The sequence below is a fragment of the Rhinopithecus bieti genome, unplaced genomic scaffold (genome assembly GCF_001698545.2).
Source record: "Rhinopithecus bieti isolate Rb0 unplaced genomic scaffold, ASM169854v2 scaffold_3874, whole genome shotgun sequence".
NCBI classification, from domain to species: Eukaryota; Metazoa; Chordata; class Mammalia; order Primates; family Cercopithecidae; genus Rhinopithecus; species Rhinopithecus bieti.
In genome coordinates this window covers 50,034-68,897 of record NW_016804362.1, presented here as the reverse complement: position 1 = coordinate 68,897, position 18,864 = coordinate 50,034, and the positions used below count along the sequence as shown (strand labels likewise).

General features: G+C 40.5%; 1 long non-coding RNA gene across 1 annotated transcript in view; it reads right to left on the bottom strand.

The window, feature by feature from the left end:
- Positions 1 to 3,376: 3,376 nt before the first annotated feature.
- LOC108526667 (uncharacterized) overlaps positions 3,377 to 18,864 on the bottom strand; it is a 34,633-nt gene continuing 19,145 nt past the window's right edge. Inside the window, exon 2 of the long non-coding RNA XR_001884580.1 lies at positions 3,377 to 7,174. This is a non-coding gene — a long non-coding RNA (uncharacterized LOC108526667). The remainder of the gene's footprint in view (positions 7,175 to 18,864) is intronic.

Here is an 18,864-nt window from a genome sequence, read left to right as displayed (position 1 = left end):
CAGGATGGTCTCGATCTCCTGACCTTGTGATCCGCCCGTCTCGGCCTCCCAAAGTGCTGGGATTACAGGCTTGAGCCACCGCGCCCGGCCACATTTTTAAAATAATGCTAGAAATTGCTAAGTATGAGGAAATGGAGACTTTCAAGATAGCCATATTTTGAAAGTTATCTAATACTGAATAAAATGGAGAATTTGAAGAATCTTGACTTTATTAAATAGACAATGAATTCCGAGGTGATTTCTTCTGAGTTGGAGTTCTGGAAATAAAAACAACTTGCCAATGATAGAACTTCAGAAAAGGAAAATTCCAATATTGTTTTAGTCTTAGACTGGTGGGGACTAAGTTAGAAGCATCTGATAAATAAAACAGATTTTAGGAAAATTAGTTTTGAGTTCATTTTCCTTTTACTGCACTAATGCTGTACCACCATCATTATCACCGTTATTATCACCAACATCACGACCACCACTACCACCACCACCACCATCATCATCATCATCAGTTAGTATTTATGGATCAGGCACTGTGCTAAGCACATATTTTGCATTGTCTCGTTTAGTCCTCTCCATGATACATCAGTATCAGCCTCATTTTATAGTTGAGATAACAAAGCTGTAATAGAAATTACGTAGCTTGCCCAAGATCACACAGATGCTAAAAGGGAGAGCCAGGATTCAATCTCAGACTGTTTGGTTCCAAAGTTCTTATTCCATGCCTCTTTTCTCTAGATTATCCCTCATGAGGAAACAAATTCATTCTAATAAGCTAGTAAGCTATTATATCCCTGTCCCCTTTTTTAACACCTTGTGTAGCCTTCTGAATATTTTCTTATTTCCTACAATTGTAAAAACTTCCATATGATTGGAAACTCAATACTTCTTTTTTTTACAACTGGAATACATTCAGAGAGATGGAAATTCTATTTTTTTAAAAAAGGCTACAGATTCTATTGTATATATTCTTTGAATATTTCAAACTCTCTTGGCTATCTGTAAGTCCCACTTCTGTACTCCACACTCTAGGACAGCCCTCTCCTCTTATCTTCCCGAAATATCTCTCTATTTTGCAAAGCAACAAAGCTTCCCTTATGTTTTTATCTCTTACTGATTTTTAAGAAAATTCTGATTAATTTTAATCAGTAAAATAATTAAATTAAACTAAATTAGGTAAACTTTAATTTTAGATAAATAAAATGTAAAGAATCATCTGAATTTCAGGAAACTATTATCTTTTAGGTCCAAGTCTCTTCTCATACTCAATACAAAATGTACAATGTATACAAGAGGAATGTAGGAAGGAACTGATAATCATCCCCCTGGTTTATTCTCCCTTTCCTCATTTCAATAATAGAATCTCTGTCCCAGGTTTTAGAAGGCAAGGCTGATCAGCAAGAGGTTCCTCTGCAGTTAATTTCTTACCAAAAGAATATACAAACTTGATGTGTGCAACTTCTATCTCATTTTATTCAAATGTATGTGCTTGCCCTTTACTTTTCTCTTCTCCATCCCACACGTTGACCACTGTAAAGAGGACACTCTAGGGAATGAAGAATAAATGGTAGAATAAGTATAATAATAATAATATAAACTAATAATAGAGTAAAAATAATGGTAGAATAAATATAAGTCCCTGGACAGTTTCATGGGCTACCTCCTGATGGCTACAAGAAAGAAAATAAATTATCTTATTGGAACTATAGTATTTGGGGGTTTCTCTGTTACAGTGGCTTAGCCTACATCCTAATAGTTTTAAATTCGGTACCAGAATATTATGGACTAAGTTGTAGGCCCCCAAAATTTATAAGTTGAAGCCCAAAGCCCCAATGTAACTATATTGGAAGATAGGGACTTTCAGGAGATAAGTAAGGTTAAATGAAGTCATAGAGAGGGGCCCTAATCTCGTAAGACTGGTGTCCTTATAAGAGAACACTGGAACACACAGGGAGATATTAGGGGCACAAGTGCCTAGACCAATGGTCATGTAAGGACACAGCAAGAAGGGAGCCATCTGCAAGCTAAGCAGGGAGGCCTCAGGGGAAACTGGTGTCCTTATAAGAGAACACTGGAATACACAGGGAGACATTAGGGGCACAAGTGCCTAGTGTAAGGACACAGCAAGAAGGGAGCCATCTGCAAGCCAAGGAGAGAGGCCTCAGGAGAAATCAAACTTGCCAACATTTTGACCTTGAACTTTTGGCCCTCAGAACTGTTAAAAAACAAATTTTGGTTGTTTAAACCACCCAGTCTTTGCTATTTGTTATGCAGCTCTAGCTAACTAATACACAGGAATGGAAAAGTGCCATCATAACAAAAATCTAAAATATGTGGCTCTGGTATTGTGTTGCCAGGCAACGGGCAGTATGGAAACAGATATTGCAGGATGAAATACTAGAGACCCTTGTTACGTTTTGACCAATCACTAAGTAAAACTGACACCAGCAACAATTTGAAAGGCAGACTAACTATGAGGAAAGCACTTAGAACCAGAGTGGTCAATGTATATTGGCAGCTCCTTGCTGATGTTTTTAGTGAGGTACTATCAAAAGTAGTTGCTGTAAGGTCAAAAAATAAAACATTTGCAAGTAGATAACACCAATCCCTGAAGTACAATTGCTTCTGCATTCCAGGGAGCAGGAGATGTGACTATTAATCAGTTTTGTTCAATAGTCACCACTGTGGCTGGGCGCGGAAGCTCACGCCTGTAATCTCAGCACTTTGGGACGCTGAGACTGGTGGATCACCGAAGGTCGGGAGTTTGAGATCAACCTGGCCAACATGGTGAAACCCTGTCTTTACTAAAAAATACAAAAATTAGCCAGGGTAGTGGCGGAAGCCTGTAATCTCAGTTACTCAGGAGGCCGACGCAAGAAAATTGCTTGAACCGGGAGGCAGGGGTTGCAGTGAGCCGGGATTGCGCCATTGCATTCCAGCCTGAGCAACAGAGCAAGACCCCGTCTCAAACAAACAAACAAACAAAGTCTCCATTGTGTTCTGGGCAGACAATGGGAGTCATTTCGGCAGAAAAGACCAGATGAAGAATGTTGCATCACCATTTAAACTCATTGTTGGAGAAGACTTCAAGGTGGCTGCCATTAATTTGAGGGACAGAGGTATGGGCCAAGCACAGTGACTAATAAATAACACATTGCTGGCTTAAAGAACTATAACTAGAGCAGCTCTTTGGCTGTGGCTACTTTCACATGAACTGACTGAAAGCAAATGAAACAGAAATTTCTAGTGTTTTTGATAAAATGATGTCACCAATGCTATGATGACCCTTAAGATGGCAGATGAACTTCCTCCTCCCAAAAGTCAGAGAAAATTACCATGAATTCAGTTCAGATGCTGAGACTGATAATGCCACACACAGAGGAAATGGGTATAAAAAGGTTTATTACTCACATACTGAGACTTTCCAGGGAGATAGGGCAGGCTCCCAAAAGGGTCGAGAAATGGCTTAAGTGGTTTGGCTTTTACCCGTCTTAGAGTGTGAGGCTGGGGTGAAGCTTCCTGCATGTATGCCGGGGCTTGTGTGATTTGAACTTCCTGCTGGGGCCAAAGGAGGAGGCACCCATGCTTCCATCAGCTTGCCCAGATGTGCAGCATAAGAGGAAAGGGAAAGGTGAGGCTTCAAAGATGTCAGCAATCAACATTAAAAACGGCATTGAAGTCTTTATTACATTCAAATGAACTAAAACCCTGGCCTATAAAAGCCTATGTTTTTCAGTCTCTAAGGCAATCTAGGTCTAAAAGTCTGCACGAGCAAGCAGGGGCTGCAAAAGCTGTGATGCCCTCCAAAGTTTCAGATGGGGCCACAGAAGCTGACGAGCAAGACTTTCCTAGAGGTCAAACTAGGGGCCACAGAAGACAATGGACAAGGGAGTTTCTCCCAGATAGCAGATACATGGTTTCACTAAGGAACTCACTTTCTGATGGGGCAAGGCATCTCCATCATGCCTGCTCAGCAGATTATCATGGCATGGGCCATTGGCTGCTATCATTTTTGTCTTTAACTCTGGTATTAACTACCCTCTTTTTAGCTTTAGTAATAGAACCCTTTCCCTGGAGTTTTAGTAGGGCACATGTCCATCTAGTTGGAGGCACATCCCAGCCTTTCTTGAAGCTAGGTATAGCTACGTAGTTAAGTATTCATGAAGGGACTGTGGGCAGAAGTGATGGGCGTAATTTCCTAAAAAGGAAATAGCTTGCTCCCAAATTCCTCTTTTTTTCACAGGCTAGGAAGTCTTGGGCCAGCTTTGACCATGGAAAGAACAATACCCTTGGGTATTAAGAGAACTAACAAGGTGGATGACTCCTAGATCCCTTGAATACCTTGTGAAACGAAGCTACTTCTGGACTGCTATGTGAGAAAAAAATAAATTACTACCTTACATGAGCCATCATTATTTTGGGGTCTCTTTGTTACAGCAGTTTAGATCATTTTCTGATTTATACAAAAAGAGGAAGAAAACATTAAGAAGGTAAGCTTATTTACCTTTTATGAACCTAAAATGTCCTCTGCTTGTTCCTTTGGGTTTTACCTTTAACAAGTATAAATAAGGTGCTTCGAATTTAATTGGCTGTAAGCAAGTAAGACCTTAAGACTACGTGTAACCTTATGAATTCAGTGTGCTTCTCCCCTTTTCTGAAAATCAACCTACAGAATACAGTTGCATATACTTTTTTGGCATAAAGGGAAGCGTTTAATGTAAATGTATATCAAACTGAAAAATGAAAACTAAGATTGATATATATCAACTTCCCCTTTTTTCAAAACAAATGTATATCCATGCACTATTTTACTCTACTCTGTAATCAATTAATCATAGACAACTGGATAAAGACAAAATGGATAAAGCAGACTTCATCTCCCATAATGTGATGCAGAGATGATTTCTTGGACTTCCAGTTTCATGTTACTCTATGCTTCAGAATAGTTCACTGTGTTGCTAAGACAACAAGGATGCCGCAACCGGAAACTGGGATTGAAGTCAAGGCACTAGAGCTGCCTCAAAAGATGTCATAAATAGTGTGTTCAAGGCCTTTTTCACAGTGAAACTGTAACTTTTGAATTAGAAAAAAAAATTACTAGAGCCAAGCATGGTGGTGCACACCAGTAACCCCAGATACTTGGGAGGCTGAGGCAGGAGGATTGCTTGAGCCCAGGTGCTTGAGGCTGCAGTGTGCTATGATCGCACCTGTGAGTAGCTACTGCACTCCATCCTGGGCAACACAGTAAGACCCCCATCTGTTAAAAAACAAAACACAAAAATAAACAGAAGATTATACTCAATTCAACACCTTTCCACAGACTATGATTTTCAGTTACTCACATTCTAAGATTAAGAAAACACTGGCCTATAATCCTAGCACTTTGGGAGGCAAAGGTGGGCAAATCACAAGGTCAGGAGATCTAGACCATCCTGGCCAACATGGTGAAACCCCATCTTTACTAAAATACAAAAAATTAACCAGGGGTGGTGGTGCGTGCCTGTAGTCCCAGTTACTCAGGAGGCTGAGGCAGGGGAATGACTTGAACCTAGGAGGCGGAGATGGCAGTGAGCCAAGATCGCGCCACTGCACTCCAGCCTGGTGACAGAGCGAGACACCATCTCAAAAAAAAAAAAAAAAAAAAAAAAGAAAACATTGGTAGTGGACTAAAAGTCAGGAAACCATCCTTCCATATATATATTTTACAGCCCCATGGAAATAACTGAGGGGAACTTGTCTACATTCCAGTTTACCTTTATTCTAATAGAAGCATGTCTGAAGAGTATCACAAGAAAACAAAACGAAATTCTGTTTTCAGTTGTTCCTCCACTAATGATGTACATCTCACCTAAACAAAGGTTTGATTCTGTGTAGTAAGTAGGTTTGATGTTCACTGAGACCTGCGATTTGATACTTGGAATTTGAGTTTATAAACAGATACAAAGAAATATGGTCTTCTCAATACACTTTTGATAAAGGCACAGAAAGCTCATCAGTAGCAATGATATGAGCTGGGTTGCATCTCCAGGTTTGTCCAAGCAAACTGAACAATGGCAGCAATCCTCCTATTTTAATATTCATAACATCAAGGCAAGGACAAAGAAAAAACAAAACAAAATGCTTGAACTGATTTTGGTGTTTGTTTCTGACCTACAAAAAAAAAAGAAAACAGCATTTCACTAAGCTGAAGAGTGTCCTTCACATCGTGTATATTGTATTGCACATAAATTTTAAAAAATCCATCAAAAACAACAAGAACAGATGAATAAAGAAGCCCAGTGCTTTTTGAGATAGAAGCCTTCTTCAGAATCACCTCCCTCTCTTAAGAAGTAATCTGGTGAAAAATAATGGTTAGGCAAAGGCAGGTGTTGGAGGACGTTTTCCCAATCTTTTAGAATGTCTTGCTTAAGAGACACAGAGGTGACTGGAGACTGAGTTACCAGTGTACTATTCATTTTCCAAGCAGACGTCAAAAGATACTCTTTAATAGTGGAAACTGAGGGTTACACAGTAAGGTTCAGACTTCAGCAGGAATCCTTGTTGTCAAGTAAAAGTTTAACCTAGCAGAAGCAAATGACACCCAGATGTCCTCACCTTTTCTTTTTTTTTAAACCCTGGTGTTCTAAGCATAAAAAAGGAAATAGAAAATAACACAGACCACTCTATTTTAATATTTTTAAGTAGCATAAATCATAATGGTTTGTATACTACACTGTACAAATAATATACTGTTACTTTTGAAAGAAAATGGACTTCTTATAGGGTTTTCTGAAATAGTTACTCCATACAGCTAAGAGCTTGACCCTTTAGCCACTGCTACAGCAGATGGAATACAAGCTTTGAGGTTCCAGGTCTTCCAGTTGTGCCTGTTTCTGTTGCCACTGAGGGATGAGCCTCTCAGAGCCCTGTCGTGGCCCTGTCCATCTCCTGCGCCAGGAAACACGGGTTCCGCAGGTGGACGCGTGCCGATGAGTACAGCTTCTGTGCTTTGCTTTCCACAAGCCTCCTCCCCCTTTAAGAGAACTTGCGCTTCTTCATGGCTTCTGCCTTGACCGCCAAGCTCTTGGCACAGATGGTCAGTACCACAATGAGAACGCCCACCACAAATGTCACCAGGGGCCAGAGGAAGCAATGCAGGAGGACAATCTCATCATGAGTGCGATGCAGAAGCACGTCGTCTGGTCTGCAAGACAATGGAGAAAAAGAAAAAAACAGCAGTCAAATGCCTTGGCACTGGAAAACTCTTTACAACCTAAAGCCAAATTTGCTTTCCAGTCCATAGGAAATAACCATTACTGAAAGTAAAGGCTGCCCTCTGACTATAAACACTGTATTTTTGTGCTTCAAACCCATTACAGAAAGTTTTGAGCTCTTGAGTCATGTAATTGGTGCAAATTTACACATTAATTATAATATAATTTACATGTTACAAAATGTCAAAAGTGTATTTCTTATGCTATGATTTTCCTTCATTCTAAGTTACTTAATGTATTCCACTTTCTCATTCATCCTCTAATGTCCACTGGTCAAGGGGTTTGAATCAGTCAAAAAATTACCGATGGGTGAGCATTCTCCAGCAAATCAGAACTAGACCTTAGCTCACAGGTGTGGCCCCAGAGATCTTCATTCAGAAAAAAAGAAAAGGTCAGTTAAAGCCACTGCTTGAATTCAGTCAGAAAGACAGCTGGTGTCACTGTCAGGGCAACTCGGCTTCATTATGTAAACTAGAGATTTTTATTAATAAGCAGACAATGGCTGAATGAATGCCTTTTCCCATGCTTCTGGGTGAAATTAGCCATCATTTTAAAACACTGACCACTTTCTTGATAAATCTCGCGAAGTCCTAGCAATAGATTTCTGTCTTGTCAATGTGAGGCTCTATTTTTCAATTCCTGCATTGGTCCCATTCACAGAAAGTGAAGATGAGATGTGCTCCACAAGCCATGATCTCTAATCTTTGGCCATTAGTAAGAGATCCTGGAAGAAATTTTATTTTTTTTTTCAGATGGAGTCTCGTTCTCTCACCCAGGCTGGAGTGCAGTGGCGCCATCTCAGCTAACTGCAATCTCTGCCTCAGCCTCCTGAGTAGCTGGGACTGCCGGTGCCCACCACCATGCCTGGCTAATTTTTTTGCATTTTTAGTAGAGACAGGGTTTCACTGTGTTAGCCAGAATGGTCTAGATCTCCTGACCTCATGATCCGCCAGCCTTGGCCTCCCAAAGCACTGGGATTACAGGTGTGAGCCACCGCACCCGGCAGGAATTTAACTTTTTAATACAAGAGATTTACATTTTGTAAGATATTTCCATTTCATCCACAAGGTTTGCCGTGTTACATTAGAGTAGCTATGTTTCCTCCAGAAAAAAATGAAAATAATGCAGAATAATGAGTCCAACTGCCCTTAAGAACATCAAAGCCTTCAGAGCACAAGAACAGTGCATCTAACACAGAAATACATTCCTGAAAATCACTCATTAGTCACAGCTCTCATAATTCAGAACCCATTTTCCCTGAAGATTGACAAAGGGCGTTGAGTATTTCTTTTTACTTATAGTGGAGCTATCATGTGCCATTAACATAAATAGTTTCACAGACTGGCTTTGAAATTACAAAATCCTTGCATTTTTTCCTTTGATGCACAGTGTAATTTCAAATTTTGCACATAATACAAGATTTCTATTGATGTTTTATTTCATAGTATTTCAATTAAAATTTATATTAACTAAATGCAGAGTCATTTTAACAATGAGGCAACAATCACCCCAGCTTTCAGAAACTGTGCCTTTTTTTGGAATTCCTATAGCATTAAATTATCTCCAAGACTTGTGCTACCATTAGTATATGTGTATATATTGATGTATATATTCTTTTCTTTTGTAAGGCCCATTGGGGCTATGACATTGTCATTGCTGCTACTCTACAAACAGATGTTGCTACTGAGAAATAGGAGTCTGCCTTTGTTGCAGCCTTATTATCCATGCAAATTTTCAAGAACTTCATGATTGAAGTCTAAAATAGTCAAGGCTGAGGTCTAAAAAGAGTCAGGACACAGGATAGCCAGCATCATATTTAAGAGTCTGAAATCCCCATCCCAGCACTGCCATGATTCTTTTCCCAGGTACAGAGCTCATAGCTGTCAGAAACCTCTCCCTAAGTGTGTGAGGGAAGGTAAAAGCTGTCTCTCAGGATGCTCTTTCCTTCTTTCTGTGAAGGACTGTTATGCTCCTCCATAATCCACTGATACAAAAATAGGTCTTAAATTCTTCATCAAAATGGCTAAGGGTGCACAAGAATGTGAATTTTACTTAGTATCACTGAAGTGTACATTTTAAAATGGTTAAGATGGCTGGGCGCAGTGGCTCATGCCTGTAATCCCAGCACTTTGGGAGACAGAGGCGGGCAGATTGCTTGAGACCGGGAGTTCAAGACCAACCTGGGCAAGATAGCGAAATCCTGTCTCTACAAAAAACTACATGCCTGTAGACCTAGTTAACTTGGGAGGCTGAAGCGGGAGGATCTCTTGAGCCCAGGAGGTCGAGGCTGCAGCGAGCCATGATCAAGCCAATGCACTCCAGCTTGGGTGACAGAGTGAGACCCTGCCTCCAAAAGAAAAAAAAAAAATGGTTATGGTGTTAAAAAAAAGAACTTGGATTTTTTAAACATTATTTTAATAAATGTGCATGTAATTTCCATAAGTAATATGTTTTTGCAACTAATTTTCTAGTAAAATGCTTCAGAGTGGATCCTCGTTTGTATTCATACTCCAGTCATTCTTAACTGATGTTGAATGCTTTCACAACATTGTGCAATTGAGCCAGAAAAATAGCCCAGATGACAGTGGTGGGAATCATACATATTTTCTGAAACACAGTTTGAAGAACATGTACCAAAAAAGAATGTGAGTAAAAGGAAGAGGAGGAGAGAAAAATAATAACTGGAAAATGCTGGACCCAGATATTTGTTTTATTCAGAAACTTCTTGGCATTCTACCTCCTAGCAGAGTGCTTGGAGTAAAACCTCAATATCTTAAATGACAAAACGACATCAGTCCCTCTGAGTTAGCCATACTGAATCTGTAATCACTTCAAAAGTGTTCTTTGAGGTGGAAATGTGAAATATAAATGTAGACATTTCTTTAAAAATAATTCATGTCCGTTTCTACTTCCTACAGCTCTAAGGTGCCCCATAATCCCCTTCAACAGGAAAACATTTATCTGCACAGTAATGCTCACGCTCATCATTCAGTTTTTTGGTTTAGTGAGATTATCTCTAAATTGTTTCTTGTGTCCTAATTAAAGTCTAGCTCATTCAAACTGGGCTTGTAGTGCCTTAACTGAAGGCACTCCCCTGTCTCAGTTTCCTCCAATTTTATCGGGCAGGCAGTTTTCAGATTGTTTAACCAAAAACTATTTGCAAAGGGGTTTGGGCTTAGAATTCAATTTGCCATAATTATATAGTAAGGAATGAACTGTAATTTCTTTATAAATAATCACTGTTTGCCACATGTGGCAAACTGGATAAATAGCATGATGAGATCTGACATCATAAAACCAGGATGGTGACAAGAATACGTAGACAATAAGCAAAAAAGGGGTAATTACTCTATTATCTAGGGACTTCAAAAAAGTAAGCAAGAGATTTCTCTTGGAGTATGCAGGAACACTAATGAAAAGCACTTTTAAGCCCTGGGTCAGGGCTACAAAAGAAGAGGAAATACTGTTGGCGGGCCATAGAAAAACTTCCCTAAGCATTGGCACTACCCTGAGTCAAGGTTTGAAACTATGTGGTGATAATAATGACAGTCAGCATTTATTACGTGCTTTCTACCCTCCAGGTGCTGTGGTAGGACATTCAGACTCAATTGATCCTTCAAATGACCCTTTGCTCAAGTAATTTTTAATTTTCATTTTAAAATGGAAGAAACTAAGGTAAAGAAAGATCGGTTTCCCCAGGATTACACAATTTAAAATAACGACACGATTTGAAACCCTGTCTGTAAGATTTTTTAAATTATACTATTTATTTACCCTTAAGCCAGCTTTCCTCAAATTTGAATCACTTCACAGTGCTTGTTGAAGTGCAGTTTCCTGGTTTTCAACCCTTGATTTACTATAATTAGCATCTGAGTTTGTGGGATCCAGAAATCTGCATTTTGGAGCAGCTCTGGGATGATTCTTATGTGCACTTCAGTTTAAGAAGCATTGTGTCAAGTTCTAATAGTTAAAAAAAAAAATGAAATATGAAACTTAATGCTACTTAGTTATTTCTCAAACTGCCTAATTGATACTTATGTTCAAGTCGTTTTCTGTTTTTCTTTTTGAGACAGAGTCTTGCTCTGTCACCCAGGCTGGAGTGCAGTGGCGCGATCTTGGCTCACTGCAAGCTCCACCTCCCAGGTTCACGCCATTCTCCTGCCTCAGCCTCCGGAGTAGCTGTGAATACAGGCGCCCACCACTATGCCTGGCTAATTTTTTGTATATTTAGTAGAGACGGGGTTTCACCGTGTTAGCCAGGATGGTCTCAATCTCCTGACCTCGTGATCGGCCCGCCTCCGCCTCCCAAAGAGCTAGGATTACAGGTGTGAGCCACTGCACCCGGCCATTTTTTTTTTTTTTTTTTTTTGACGGAGTCTCGCTCTGTTGCCCAGGCTGGAGTGCTGTGATGCGATCTCGGCTCACTGCAACCTCCACCTCCCGGGTTCAAGCAATTCTCCTGCCTCAGCCTCCTGGGTAGCTGGGACTACAGGCGCCTGCCAGCACACCCCGCTAATTTTTGTATTTTTAGTAGAGAGGGGGTTTCACCATATTGGCCAGGTTGGTCTTGAACTCCTGACCTTGTGATTCGCCAGCCTCAGCCTCCCCAAGTGTTGGGATTACAGGTGTGAGCCACACCGCCTGGCCTGTTCAGGTCATTTTCATGATCTCTACATATTTTTGTGTAGAGACGGGCTTTCACTAAGTGGCCCAGGCTGGTCTTGAACTCTTGAGCTTAAGCAATCTGCCTGCCTTGGCCTCCCAAACTACTGGGATTACAGGCGTGAGCCACTGCACCCAGCTAAAAATGCTTTTTAAATATCAAATGTATCAGCCTAGTTTTTGACAATGGCTGAAGAGCAAATCGTTCAAGACTCAAGTCACTGAGGTGCCTGAAGTGTCCTGTGTTTCTGGGTGAGGGTGTCCCATCAGGTTAGATTCCCAACATGGAGGTGGCACAATGATTTTTTACAATGAAAACCAAAGAACACCTGACATGTGATCTTTCCCAGATAACTTTGCTTGAGGCTGGGTTTCAGAAAGCCTCGGAAAGTCTTCTACAGAAATGTCAAGTGTATAAACAAATCTTTAAATGAGATGCCACAAGCGAAAGAGATGACTATGTCATAGATTTTCAGGCAAAAGTTACTGATCATCGATATGTAATCTAGAAAGCCTTGATGCAGGTATTTGATTCAGTGTTTTTTTTTTTTTTTGAGATGGAGTCTTGCTCTGTCGCCCAGGCTGTAGTCTGATCTCAGCTCACTGCAAGTGCTGCCTCCTGAGTTTAGGCCATTCTCCTGCCTCAGCCTCCCAAGTAGCTGGGACTACAGGCGCCCACCACCACACCTGGCTAATTTTTTTTTGTATTTTTAGTAGAGATGGGGTTTCACTGTGTTAGCCAAGATGGTCTTGATCTCCTGACCTCGTGATCTGCCCACCTCGGCCTCTTAAAGTGCTGGGATTACAAGCATGAGCCACCACGCCTGGCCTCAAGGTTTTTGTTTTTTGTTTTTTGCAAAACTCTCATGCTATGGGATTTCTGGAAAAATACTGTATTAAAACACAACCGATGAAAATATTTGACTTGATTTCTGATTCATGACTTTTAAAAGATTTCAAAAGATGTCTTCTACTGAAAGATGTTAAAAATTAACTTAGGGCCGGGCGCGGTGGCTCACGCCTGTAATCCCAGCACTTTGGGAGGCTGAGGCGGGTGGATCACAAGGTCAGGAGATCGAGACCGTCCTGGCTAACACGGTGAAACCCCGTCTCTACTAAAAAACACGCACAAAAAAATTAGCCGGGCGCGGTGGCGGGCGCCTGTAGTCCCAGCTACTTGGGAGGCTGAGGCAGGAGAATGGCGTGAACCTGGGAGGCGGAGCTTGCAGTGAGCCAAGATCGTGCCACTGCACTCCAGCCTGGGTGACAGAGCAAGACTCCGTCTCAAAAAAAAAAATTAACTTAGAAAAGTGTTGGATTTGGTTTTGGCATAACTGAGCTGATCTTACTGATAGTAATTAGCCAGTGTGTCTAGTTGTTTGATGCAATCGTAAGACCTTGCCAAGAGAGCAGCAAGGCGTGCGTGTCTTCCTATGCAATCACAGGAAGGCAACCTAAAAGCTGTATCAAGTTATTTATAAATTACAGTGGGAATACAGAGACCAGAACACAGAGACCCTTTGTAGTATTCTTTTTTTTAATTTTTTTGAGATGGAGTTTTGCTCTTGTCACCCAGGCTGGAGTGCAGTGGTGTGATCTCGGCTCACTGCAACCTCTGCCTCCTGGGTTCAAGTGATTCTCCTGCCTCAGCCTCCTGAGTAGCTGGGATTACAGGTGTGTGTTCACCACACCCGGCTAATCTTTGTATGTTTAGTAGAGACAAGGTTTTGTCATGTTGGCCAGGCTGGTCTCAAACTCCTGATTTCAACTGATCTCCTGGCCTTGGCCTCCCAAAGTGCTGTGATTACAGGTGTGACCCACTGCACCCAGCCTTTGCAGTATTTTTTTCTGAGACAGAGCCTTGCTCTGTCACCCAGGCTGGACTGCAGGGGTGTGATCTCGGCTCACCTTTGCAGTATTCTTTATGTTGAACTGCTCTGTTGTGGGGATCCACTCAGAACTCCAGCGTTGGTTGCAAGATTATTTTAAGCTGAAGACATTTTAGATTCAACAAGTGCTAAACAAAGCTTTCTTGGATCTTCCCTTATCTGACTAAAAGCAGCAGCTTCTGAGATTTGAGGCTACTTTAAATCCCTTCTCCAGGGGAATTTTGTGGCCGTGAGGAAGACAGAAAGACCACTAATACTCATGAAGAAAAACATTATCACTAACTTGTCCTCCTAAAAACCCATTTGTCCTTCCCATAGGAAACTTTTCTTCCTCTCCCTTTTCCCTTCTAAGTTAGGTAGACAAGTAGTACATGAGAAGTCTAAACACTTCTCATGTACTACTGTGAAGCCCTGTGCTCATAAAAATATTAACAGTGATAAAATGTGTATGCTTTTTCTCTGGCTAATTTATCTTTTGTCAGTTTAATTCACAGGCCCCAGCCACTAAACCTGAAAAGCTAAAGGAAAAGTTTTTTGTTTGTTTGTTTTTGTCCCCTACAGTACCATGAGCCAATTTTTGCCCACTGGGGTCTAGCACTGATACTGTGATAAGGGCTTTTAAAAGCTTGGGAAGTGGCCATGCACAGTGGTTCATGCCTGTAATCCCAGCACTTTGGGAGGCCAAGGAGGGAGGACTATTTGAGCCCAGATCAAGAACAGCCTGGGCAACATAGGGAGACCCTGTCTCTACAAAATATAAAAAAAAATTAGATGGGCATGGTGGCATATGCCTGTAATCTCGGCTATTTGGGGGCTGAGGTGGAAGTATCGCTTGAGCCTAGGAGGTTGAGGCTGCAGTGGGCCTGCAGTGAGCCACGACTGCGCCACGGCACTCCAGCCTGGGTGACAGATTGAGACCTTCTCTAAAAAAAACCAAACAAAAAAAGGCTAGGGAGGTATTATATCAAGATTATGGTTAGCTCCACGGATGCTTCCTATCTATGAATGAAAGGCTGACTATAGATGTATGAATGTTATAAACAGCCTTACATTTTCCTTAGCTGTTTTCTCAAAGTACGTTAATTTTATGTAATAATGTTTAATTGTACAAGAGTTGCTGTTCATCAAGCTTGCCTATTCTTCATGGAGAAAATTAAATCAAGCCCCAAACTTGCAGTTTTGGAGAGAAAATTTGCATTCAGTTTTGGCAGGATATCCAGAAAACTGGCAGGTACACTATTTTGGAGCAATAAAGTGTTATATATGCATCTCAGGTACAGCAAAGAAAAAAATAATTCAGTAACACTAGACCCATGATTAGGACTACAGATAGAAGGTATACCCCAGACTTATCCCACAAACTATCATTTAACAGCATTAAATTCTTATGGTAGCTGGGTTTGGTAAATACTTTCCTACTGATTAAGATGACTGTCCCTTCGATGCAGCCCAGTCAAGTAACTGTACCAACCAAGTCTCCCAAAGTAGAGGCCTGGGGAAACCGTCGCCGCTCTGTGCTCCCAGAGTAATCGACTTTTTAAAAGGTTTTACTCACACTGTGTGGTAATTATTTTTTATCCATCTGTCGGTTTTTCCAAAGTGATTCTTAAAACCCTGAGATCAGTGGCCTATTAAGGATAACCCCTGCCGGAGATGCTTCCTGAGTTCTCAGAAATAAAGAGGGGTAATCGTCAAGACTTGCAAACCAGAAGGATGCTTAGGACTTTCTGTTTTTTTAATAAAGCAAGTCAGTGAATGAATTTTATTCTAAAGTCAGCTTGGCATAAAAAGGCTTTATTAAAATCCTTTGTTGTTCTTCCACTGAAAATACAATGGAAAGAGAATTTTCAACCTAGTTAGATATTCTCTAAGATCAGATCTAAGAAACTGCATTAAATTTACATTAAATCCCTTTCCTCTTCCATCGACCTCCTTGAGCTGCTCAGGAACCTGGATCAGTTACAGGTTATCTCCACACCAGAGAGTAGGACTTTTAATTCATTGATTTCATCAGAAGTGCAGGATTTCTGATGTTCCTTGTTCCAGAATTCCTGTGAGGTTTTCTTTAAGAATTACTGTTCTTCAGAGTAATTTGGTTTGTGGTTTCTCTGAGTTACCAAGTTATTTATTTCATAGAGGACTATAAGTGCTTTCTGCGTAAACATTTAAACTTAAGGTTTAAGCATAAATAAACTGGAGACAAGAAGACATCTACATTCTTCTATTTGAGAGATTATTCTTATAATAGTTCTCACCTTGTTAACCTACTTTGTAGTTCCAAATTTGATGTGAAAGTTCAATATTTTAAATTCGCATAGGAAAGATGAATTACTGATTCAATAAACTGTGTTGGGACAATACAGGCCATTTGGAGAAAAAAACAGCGGCTCCCCGTTTTATTCTCCCCACACATACAAAAAAATCCAGATGGATCAGAACCTTAACTGTATAAAACAAACCATGAATGCTCTAGAAGAATACCTTCATTCAAAAAACAAAAACAAAACAAAAAAAACCTTGGAGTTTCCTCATTTCTAAAATGGGAAACAAAACCCTCATTAAGAAGATCAAATGAGGGTATGTATGGGAAAAGTGTTTTTTTTTTTTTCTTTTTTCTTTTTTGAGACAAGGTCTCAGTCTGTCGCCCAAGCTGGAGTGCTTAACCTCCTGGGCTCAAGCGATCCTCTCACCTCAGCCTCCCTAGTAGCTGGGACTACAGGTGCACACCATCATGCTCAGCTCATTTTTACAATTTTTTGTAGAGACGAGATCTCATTATGTTGCCCAGGCCAGTCTCGAACTCCTGAACTCAAGCGATCCTCCAACTTTCGGCTCCCAAAGTGCTGGGACTACAGGTATGGGCCACCACATCCAGCTGGGAAGCAGTTTTCTGTAAAACTTTACACAGCATAGGTGACCTCAAATCTAGTCCAAGTCCAATTTTTCCAACCTCGAAGAAATGAATTTGATAACCCAAAGAATATGATACAGAACCAGAACCTTTTAAATTTTTTTTTTTTTTTTTTTTTTGAGACAGAGTCTCGCTATGTCACCCAGGATGGAGTGTAGTGGCACGATCTTGGCTCACTACAACCTCTGCCTCTCGGGTTCATGCCGTTCTCCTGCCTCAGCCTCCCAAATAGTTGGGACTACAGGTGCCCGCCACCATGCCTGGCTAATTTTTTGTATTTTTAGTAGAGACGGGGTTTCACCGTGTTAGCCAGGATGGTCTCGATCTCCTGACCTCGTGATCCGCCCGCTGCAGCCTCCCAGAGTGCTGGGATTACAGGTGTGAGCCACTGCGCCCGGCAATTTGTGGTATTTTCAAAGCTCAAAGTTGAAGACAAGCTCGTAGATATTCATTGTAAAAGTCAATTACACTTAGAACTATCTGCAAATTACTGCCTGTATCTATTTCCTATTGCTGCTCTAGTAGCTTAAAGCAGCAGATTTAGTTTCTTAAAGTTCTGGAGGTCAGAGGTTTGAAATCTGTTTCACTGGACTAAAATGAAGGTGTTAGCAGGGCTATGTTCCTTCTGGAGGTGCTAGGAGAGAATCTGTTTCCTTGCCTTTCCCAGCATCCTTTCCTGCATTCTTTGGCTCACGGCCCCTTCGCTGGCATCACTCTAATCTCTTGTTTCCCTGATCACATCCCCTACTACTCTCTCTGATCTCATCTTCCCCTTATAAGTATCCTATGATTGCATTTGGGGCACACTCAGGCAATCCACTATAATTTCCCCATCTCAAAATCCTTTATCACATCTGCAAAGTCCCTTTTATCATCCAAGGTAACAAGGTAGTAAAGTAAAATAACATAAATCCATGGGGATTAAGGTGTGGACATCTTTGGGGGCCACCATTCAGACAGCCACACTACCATAAACTGCTCTCCTATGCTGTAATCAGTTCCTTACTAGCACAAGTTTCCTATCCCTTTTCCCAGTTAGTCGTTCAGGATTAAATCATCAACAGAAGTATTTAAAAATAACCTAGGGAATAAATTGTTTTCTATTAATTCTATTTTATAACTCAGATCTACAATCTGAGTTGTAAGATTTACTTTTTTCATTTTTTCAATGTTTCTTTTATGACAGGCATTTACATACAAGACACCTGCCCAAAGATTAGCACACGTTATGAAATACTTCTCCTTCCTTCATCCTTTTCCTACATCGTGCCTTTGCCTAGCTAGATCTCCACTACTTCCACCACTACCTGCTGTTCCTAACACAGCATTAATAACACTTTGCAATTTCAATATCCATCCTCCCTAAGAAGTCCTCCTTACCTTTTATAGAATTTCCTTTTTGTCTTCGTAATTCACCTTTGATATTTCCTTTTCAACTTTATTCTTCATCAGATGTGCCCGAAGATTCCTGACTCTTCTTTATTCAGCTCTTTTATGATGAAAAGTCACTAGCAATTCTAAATTGCACATTCACTTTAGCCCCAATCTTGCGCCACACCATGTTTGACTTTCCTAAAGTTTTGTTCATTAACTACCCTTTGAATCTTGTTTTAAATTCTGAATTTTAAAATTGAGGTAGAATTTCCGCACAGAGAAATTGAGAGGTAACAAGTTCCTGGTTTAATCAGTTTTTCATGTTGTTTTGATACTGCTGATTTCTGATCTTTTCACTTCTATTTTATAAAAACATTTATCCAACCCTTTCTATTCTTTAAAACCCACATTCTCCCTTACAATGATTTCTCTCATATTTGAAGAGCAATACTGTATTATTAAATCAGATTTCATCCAGAAATGGGGAAATTTGAGGGTGAGCCATTTTGTTTCCAAATAAAGTCTCTCAGAACTAATTTTCCATCTCAGCGATGCCTAGTCCTAAAGAAACATCCTCAGAAAATGGAAATGTTGATTCAGGATGTTAACACCCAAAATATCTTTCTTTTTTACAATTTCTTAGAGGAATTAATTCTTAAACATCAAAAGGTACTTGTTGTGATACAGCATGTCTGATAATACAGGGGTACACAAGGGACTTCTCAAGCAAGCCCGGCTGGATAGGACTAAAAATCAAAGGACTAATTATATCAGGACATCCCAT